The sequence below is a fragment of the Coturnix japonica genome, chromosome 32 (assembly GCF_054131305.1).
Source record: "Coturnix japonica strain WE chromosome 32, WE-NBRP24, whole genome shotgun sequence".
In the NCBI taxonomy this organism is placed as follows: Eukaryota; Metazoa; Chordata; class Aves; order Galliformes; family Phasianidae; genus Coturnix; species Coturnix japonica.
This window is the reverse complement of record NC_140694.1, coordinates 4,529,961-4,538,215: the sequence shown is the minus strand read 5'-3', so window position 1 is coordinate 4,538,215 and position 8,255 is coordinate 4,529,961. Positions and strand designations below refer to the sequence as shown.

The window sequence follows — 8,255 nt, the reverse complement described above, 5'->3', positions numbered from 1 at the left end:
ATGACGTCAAAAGGCGCATTATGACGTCACAGAGGGCATTATGACGTCACAAAGGGACATGATGACGTCACGAAGAAGCATTATGACATCACGAAGGAGCTTCATGACGTCACAAAAGGACATTATGATGTCACAAAGGGGCATTATGACGTCACAAAGGAGCTTTATGACATCACAAAGGAGCTATATGATGTCACAAAGGGGCATTACGACATCACAAAGGAGCTTTATGACGTCACAAAGGAGCATTATGACATCACAAAGCGGCATTATGACATCAGAAAAGGACATTATGACGTCACAAAGGGGCATTATGAAGTCACAAAGGGACATTATGATGTCACAAAGGGGCATTATGACGTCACAAAGGGGTGTTATCATCACCCTGTGCCCAACTCCTCTCTACCTCCTATTGGCTCCCTCTCCCACCAATCCCCGCTCTCCCCTCCCCTTAGCCCCGCCCCCTGCCCCTGTTAGGCCCCGCCCTGCCCCTCACACCCCACTCCCTGCCGCCATCTTGCCCCGCTCCGCTCACCCACCTGCCCGGTGTCGCCCGGCCCGAACCGGGAACGGCTGAAGGGACGGGGAGGGCAGCAGAGATGGGGACGGGGTCTAGGGCGGCCATTCTGAGAGACAGCCCTTCTGAGGGCTGAGCTGCAGGGCAGTGGAGAAACCCACCCGTGACCAGGGTCACATCAAAGCTGCATGAGGCTGTGTTACTAAACACGGTGCCACACGGCCTGCAAAACCATGCGGGGGGGACAAAACATGGCACATACCTGGCAGTGAGATCACCTCAAGCTATCTGCAGCAGTTCCTTGTCGCTTTGCTCGGATGAAATGAGAGCAAAAGCTGCACCGAGGCAGTGGGTGGAGGGCGAGGAGAGGAGAGAGAAAGAGCAGGTCAGTGAGCAGGGCTAAGACAGTCATGGAATAACACACACAGCACAACCGTCCCATCCACTTGCTGCAAGACATGCTGAGTCTCAGGCTACGTGATGCCTGTCCGCCCAGCAACTTTACGATGCTTCCACAACTGAGCAAAGAAGAGCTGCACCAAGCCCTTGGATGATGGATTCCCTGCTCCTGCTGGCTTCAGCCTTCTGCATTCCAATTCCAATCTAAACCATTCCTGCGGTGGTAGTACTTGAATCCTCATTTGGGGCTGGACCTCAACAGGTCAACACATCAGAAATAACACAACGTGCATCTGGAAGACGTGTCTCAAAGCCCAGAAAATCCAACTCTCTGACCTTGGCACAATTCACCAACCAAGAGCCAGGCCTTGACAACTTGGCTGATCTGGGCATGCGGGAGGGGGGCAGACAGTGGACCACAAGTGTCCATTTCCACTGCAGCTCCCTGTAGAGAACAGCACCAATCAGCAGGCGTGAATCAATTCATTCACAAGCTGCACAATGACTCTGTTCTTTACGTGATAAAAAAACACACAGAGATTCCTGACCAAAAAGTTGGGAGTTAATAACGACCAAAGAGGTTCCTGTTCCTACGCCTCATCCTCTCACCCCAACTCCTGGGTGATGCCCACAGGCTTCAAGTCAGCTCTCAAATCCACTGAACTCTCGTCACGGAACTCCATCAAAAAGGATGTCACACATGTGACACTTACATACATGAGAATGTATGTATCAGAAACACTGATGCCAGCAGGAGCAGAGAGGCGATTGTCCCCCTGTACTCAGCACTGGTGATGCCACAACTCGAATTCTGTTTCCAGTTTGTGGCCCCTCACTGCAAAAAAGACACTGAGGCATTGGAACGTGTTCAAAGAAGGGCAACAAAGCTGGTGAGGGGTCTGGAGCACAATGGAGCCATATGAGAAGAGGCTGCGGGAGCTGGGAATGTCCAGCCTGGAGAAGAGGTGGCTCAGGGGAGACCTCATTTCTCTCTAAAACTTCCTGAAGGGAGGTTGCAGTGAGCTGGGGGTCGGCCTCTTCTCTCGTGTCATTACTGATAGAACTAGAGGGAATGGTTTCAAGCTGCGGCAGGAGAGGTTCAGGCTGGACATTAGGAAATATTACTTCTCAGAAAGGGTGGCCAGGCACTGGAATGGACTGCCCAGGGAGGTGGTGGAGCCATCCCACCTGGGGGTGTTCAAGGAATGACTGGATGTTGTGTTGAAGGACGTGGTTTATTGGGAGCTATTGGTAATAAGAGAACGGTTGGACTGTTCTTTTAGGTCTTTCCCAACCCTGGTGTTTCTATGATTCTGTGATTCATACACTAAGAAGCAAGGAGAGGCTCTTTTGTTAAATCTTTCAATAGAGAGAAGAGTTGATATCTGCTTCTCCCAACAACAGAAACACGGAAACAACTTTCCAAGCCCACCTGCCATACAGTAGGCAGAAAACACACATTGTAAAGGAGCACGCACATCCCCTCTGGCATAAGTCGAGCCCAAAACCCACCTTCAGATCTCTGTGCATTTCCCTTGTTTTACACCAATGCAGCCTCGCTGCAGCTCCGTGGGTGTCACACAAGGCCTGCATGTCCTCTTTCTCCGCAAACCCCACCCTCAGGCCTTGCTCTGTGAGGATTGACACCTGAGCAAAAACAAGCACTAAGAACGAGAGTAAAGCACACTGGATTCGCCCTGGCCTGGCCCAAGCCACAGTCCTACCAGACAGACCCTGGAATGAAAACTGCTCCACAAACCACAGATGGACACCAGCACACAAGAAGTTGATCGGATACAATCCCATGCAAGCACCAAGCCTCCTAAGGAAGCTCTTTGCCATCAGCTCCTTCATCGCCTTTCCTTCTCACCTCAATCTTAAAGTGGCTTCAACATCTGCCAGCACGTCTTACCACGCACCTGCTCATCACACAGTGCTTCAACAGCAACAAATTTGCTTCCGGGGCCCTCCTTCAACTCACTGTGCTAACACTCATGATTCAAATTACACAGAAATCCTAGCAGAAGTTCTCAGTGAGAACTGCACCTAACATTCCTCCTTCTACAAGCAACAGCCACAACAAGTGGTCATGAAAATGCTTTCATCAAAAAGAAGCAGAGACGGCACGGCAGGACAGATGTACTCTGTGTGCACGTCTGAAGCCTTTTGAGAACCTAGTCGTTCTTCCTGCAGGACCCCTGTCTTCTGTTAAAAGCTGAACGGTCCCCAGAGCACCTGTTTCCATCAGCTGCCACCATCCAAAGCAGCCAGCCTTCTTACAGTCACCTGGCCCAAACATCCCTTTTGCTCTACACTTGATTCACAGAATCACAGAATTGTAGGGCTTGGAAGTGATGGGAGCTCGGCATGCACACCATCCTTCCAACAGCACATCCCAGCAGCAAGGGATCACAGCGCTGGCACAGCTGAAACAAAAAGGGTGTGCGAGTTTCCTGTTAGCACTCAGTGTAAACAAATCTACCACTGAGCAACACCGTGAGCCCCCACTCACCTCAGCACAGGTCAACCTGTAACCCCAGCCTTCCCCTATCCATGTGCACATGCACACCCGTGTGCCACCCTGCCTGCTTTGCACACCTCCATGCACACACCGCATCGTGTGCCCTCCTTTGTATTCACAGACGTGTGCAAACCACCCCTGGGAACACGTACGTGCCTACACCTTCCACAAACACCCCTTTGTGTGCACCTGTGTGCAACCCAACTCCTCAGCACACGCACACGTTTGTGCCACCCTGTCCACGCACTCACCACGTGCCCTCCAGCATCACTGCTGCCTCCTCTGGTACCAGACCCGCAGATGCTCCAGAGCTCATTAGCATGGACTTCCTTCCTCCCCTCAGCAGCTGCTCCTGCACTCACCTTCATTCCTACTCAGATACCGGCTGCTTCCAGCACCAGCTGACCTGCAAGACACAGAAAGGAAAGGTGGGAGTCATGCAAATCCCCAAGAAGCCCAAGGCTGCATCACCACCACGTATGGCAGCCTCAGGAAGTCAGCTGCAACTACAGACTTTGTCAGAATGGAAACAGGAATCGTCAGTTAATTGTGACCTCTGAACTCATTGCCACCATCAGAAACAGGCACTGAAATCGCTCACTTCACTGCAGCTGGTTACCTCCTGATTTTGGGAAAATGCAGACACGGAATTGAAGGACACCAGCAAAGTGACATCTACTTCATTGTAGGTGGTTAAGCTTGGAAGCAGGACTTGAGCAAGAAAAGCTTCTCAGCTCCTTGTAAGGCACTAAGTGATGGGATGATTTCCCATCCCTGCAGAAATCCTGACCTCTGCCACAGGTGGCTGAGTGACACAAAAGCTGTGTCCTTGGTTCCCAGCCTTACCTTCTCATGTCGTTCATCTTGCTCTGCAGCTCCTGCTCTGAATAGTCTTCTTATATTCCCACATGATGTACCCTGAAATACATCATTTAGTGAGTCTGAACAAAACATAAGACATTAATTGGAACTATGAAGAAATGTCTTTTGCACTTTACTTGGAGAATGTTCCATCCTATAACTTCTGCTCTCAATTGTAACACATGATTTTTTATAAAAAGAAAGATAACAAGTCAGCTCTTCAGTGTGCACATTGATGAAACTTGGTGAAATACAACTTTAAGAAAAGGTAATTTGAAAACTTCAATATTCTTATCAGAATCTCTGCTATTAGTTACCGTTCCAATGTTCTGATCTGATGATGTGTCTCTCAGAGCTGTTTTGTCACTCCCCCCCTCAAATGCACTTCAAGTGCTTTAGGAGCATCACTGGAATTTTGAATAAACTCGATATATCTTAGCAAAGCTGCTACAGCTGCACAACTGAAGTACTTTGGAAAAAAAAGAAATCTTTAATGAACGCTGAACAGTGTTATTTAATTATAATCCAGGTAATTAAATTAATTAAACCAAGGAAATCACCTTCCAGTCACTCAGCTCTCACCAGGGAAATCGCTTCCCTGCCAAGCAGATGCAACCAACACAAGCTGCTACATCACTCTAGGGCCCCACTGAGTCTTCCCAAGGGGTCTCCAAAGGCTTCCCTGTTGACTTCTGGGAACCTGGGAACACTCACATGGAAGCCAGTGCCCCCTAATGTGCCCCAGACGTTTCTCAGGGCCCCACAATTAGCTCTACAGACATCCAGACATGCCCCAGAGCAAGTATGTGTGCTGTAGGGAGCCCAAGAGACATTCCAGAGCACCCTAGTACTCCTCAGTGCACTCATGGATGCTTCACCTGTCTCTAAATATGCCCTACTGGACTTTGTTTTCTCTTCTGGAGCTTTCCTTAGTTCTCAGCTTTGCTTTCTCATGCCATTTATCTCGCTCCACAGCTTTTGCTCGCAATATTCTCTCTTGCATTCCCACCTTCCAACAGAATCACAGAATTGTAGGGGTTGGAAGGGACCTCTAGTGATCATCGAGTCCAACCCCCCTGCCATGGCAGGTTCCCTACACCACGTCGCACAGGTAGGTGTTCAGGCGGGTCTTGAATATCTCCAGAGAAGGAGACTCCACCACCTCCCTGGGAAGCCTGTTCCAGTGCTCCGTCAGCCTCACCGTAAAGAGGTTCTTGCACACATTTGTGCGGAACTTCCTATGCAGAAGTTTCAACCCATTACCCCTAGTCCTGTCCCCACGCACTACTGAAAAGAGACCAGCCGTGCCACTATGGCCCCCACACCTCAGGTATTTATAAACCTGGATCAAATCCCCTCTCAGCTCCGCCAACGACAACCCTCTGCACTCTGCCAGTCAGACAGTTCTTGACCCAATTCACTGTCCACTCATCTATCCCATACTTCCTCAGCTTTGTTATAAGGATGTCGTGGGGGACAGTATTAAAAACCTTTCTGAAATCAAGGTAGACTACATCTACCACTCTAGCCCCGTCCACCCAGCTAGTGACATCTTCATAAAAGGCCACCAGGTTGGTCAAGCACGACCTCCCCTTGGTGAACCCATGCTGAGTACTCCTGATAACCTCCTTATCACCCAGTTCTCTGGAGATGGCATCCAGCACAAGCTGTTCCATCACCTTCCCTGGGACAGAGGTGAGGCTGACTGGCCTATAATTACCTGGCTCTTCCTTCTTGCCCTTTTTGAAGACTGCAGTGACATTGGTCATCCTCCAGTCTTCAGGCACCTCCCCAGTTCTCCAAGACCTCTGAAAGATTACAGAGAGCAGCTCAGCAATGACCTCCACCAGTTCTCTCAGCACCCGTGGATGCACCCCATGCACCCATCCCATGTATTTATGGACATTAATGTTTCCTAGGAAATCACAGACCACCTCTTCCCTGACTAAAGAGAAATCTCCTATTGTCCAGACTCTCTCATTAACCTCCAGGGTCTGGGATTTCTGAGGGAGAGCCTTTTCACTAAAGACAGAAGCAAAGAAGGCATTCAGTGTTTCTGCCTTCTCAGCATCCTCTGTTATCAGAACGCCTTCCTCCCCCCCTTGTTTTTTGTTTATTAGCAAACTATTAATATACTACAAAATAATAGCACTAATTACCAAGTAACATCACCATGCCAGCATACCGACCACCTGCTTTAGAGATTTATCCTTCATTTTGTGCAACACTTCAAAAACTGCAAAGGAAAAAAGCAAGTACAGAACCAGGACACCACTTCCCTCAGGATTTTACAGTCTCATTCATGTCTCACAGATGGAGGCCCTGACAACAAGAGCTGTGTCTGTCCATAACAAGGACTCACCTCTGCAGGTGCAGGGGCAGCTCTCAGAGAAGCCTTCTTCATTTCTGCTTTCTTCTCTTTTTGTCTTTTGACTGGGAGGTGGTGTTGATCTGCCTGAGGGAAGGGAGGCCCCTTCAGAGGGATCTAGATAAGCTGGATCAACCTCACTGGGCTGAGGTGAATGGGATGTGGTACACCCAGGCCAAGTGCCAGGTCCTGCACTTTGGCCACAATAACCCCATGCAGCGCTATAGGCCTGGGGCTGAGTGGCTGCAGGACTGTGCAGAGGAAATGGACCTGGGGCTGTTGGTCGATGCTCAGCTGAACATGAGCCAACAGTTTGCCCAGGTGGCCAAGAAGGCCCACGGCATCCTGGCCTGTCTAAGAAATAGTGTGGCCAGCAGGAGCAGAGAGGTAATCATCCCCTTGGACTCAACACTGGGGAGGCTGCGCCTCAAGTCTTATGTTCAGTTTGGGGTTCCTCGCTACAAGAAAGTCATTGAGGCACTGGAACTTGTACATGGAAGTCTGTCCCTCGAGCAGCTCCCACTCATCATCAGCTCCCATTCTGAACCCCACTGTGCAAAACAGCAAAACTTCTACTGCAAATGGCTGCAGTCACCAAAGCTCAGCCCACTATCCAGGTATCAGCCTTCTCCCTTCTGTTTTCCATCTTAGCCCATAGTTTTGCTTCCAGAAATGGAACTCCTCTTTAACAGCCAAAACACAAACTAATACATCACTTTCACTGCTCCTTCCCGCACCCCCATAGGAATGGTTACCTGACATCCCCTACAGCACAGCACCTGCTCACAAGTATCATTCAAACTCTATTCTTTCATACTTCTTGAGAGAGGACGGTAAAAACTCACTTATGCATGGCGGTAAGGACAGTCTGTCCCCATCACATCACTCTGTGTGCTGAAAGCTGCCATTGGATCTCTTGCAGCCTGCTGGCTGCTGCTCACAAACACAGGGAACTGCACCACACTGATTCTAAAGAGAGAAAGGAAGAAACTCTGGTGGGAATGAGCACCCAAGGTTTGCAGAGATGCTCCAGATTGTGCCAGAGATGGAATATCAGAGTGCTGGGACATGATTGATCACTAAGGAAAACACTTGGAAGCACATTCAATCTGCAGAAGCTGTAATTACTGGGCACAGTCAGCTTTCCTATGGCTCATCTGGAGGAGGCGGGTGGTCTCACACATCTGCTCAGGGGCTTCAGCTGAGACACTTGCACAATGCTGGGATCATTCTGATGGAAACTATGTCTTCAGATACCATGGTTAAATCCATCCAAAATGATCAAGCCGAGCCTTAGCTCTTGAGCAGCACTTCTTCCCCACCCTTCACTACTCCAAGCAGCTCCAACAAACTTCTCAGAAGAAATCCAGGCCAGCACAGACCTGGAAGACCAGAACCAAGTGCAGCCTGTTGGACGGCAGTGCCCACTCCTTGCTTCCACCCTGCTCCAGCAGGTTAAGGAGTCTGAGCCTCACTGGCCTTTGACAGCTCAAGACTTTCAGCACCTCATGCCAACATTTCTCACTAAGATACACCTCAGGCATTGAATTCTCTTCTCACTACCTCCTCCCAGTCCTCTCCTAGGAACA

At 49.7% G+C, this 8,255-nt stretch overlaps 1 long non-coding RNA gene across 3 annotated transcripts; it reads right to left on the bottom strand.

Annotated features, from left to right (window-relative positions):
- Positions 1 to 515: 515 nt before the first annotated feature.
- On the bottom strand, positions 516 to 8,020 carry LOC146755539 (uncharacterized). Of its 3 annotated transcripts, XR_014938024.1 has the most exons (5): positions 7,512 to 8,019; positions 6,019 to 6,106; positions 4,284 to 4,355; positions 3,689 to 3,843; positions 516 to 852 (listed from the first exon to the last, which is right to left on the bottom strand). It is a non-coding gene; the product is annotated as an uncharacterized LOC146755539 (long non-coding RNA). The 3 variants fall into 3 exon arrangements; XR_014938025.1 differs by lacking the exon at positions 6,019 to 6,106 and having other exon boundaries at positions 7,512 to 8,020; XR_014938023.1 differs by lacking the exon at positions 7,512 to 8,019 and having other exon boundaries at positions 6,019 to 6,227.
- Positions 8,021 to 8,255: the final 235 nt, after the last annotated feature.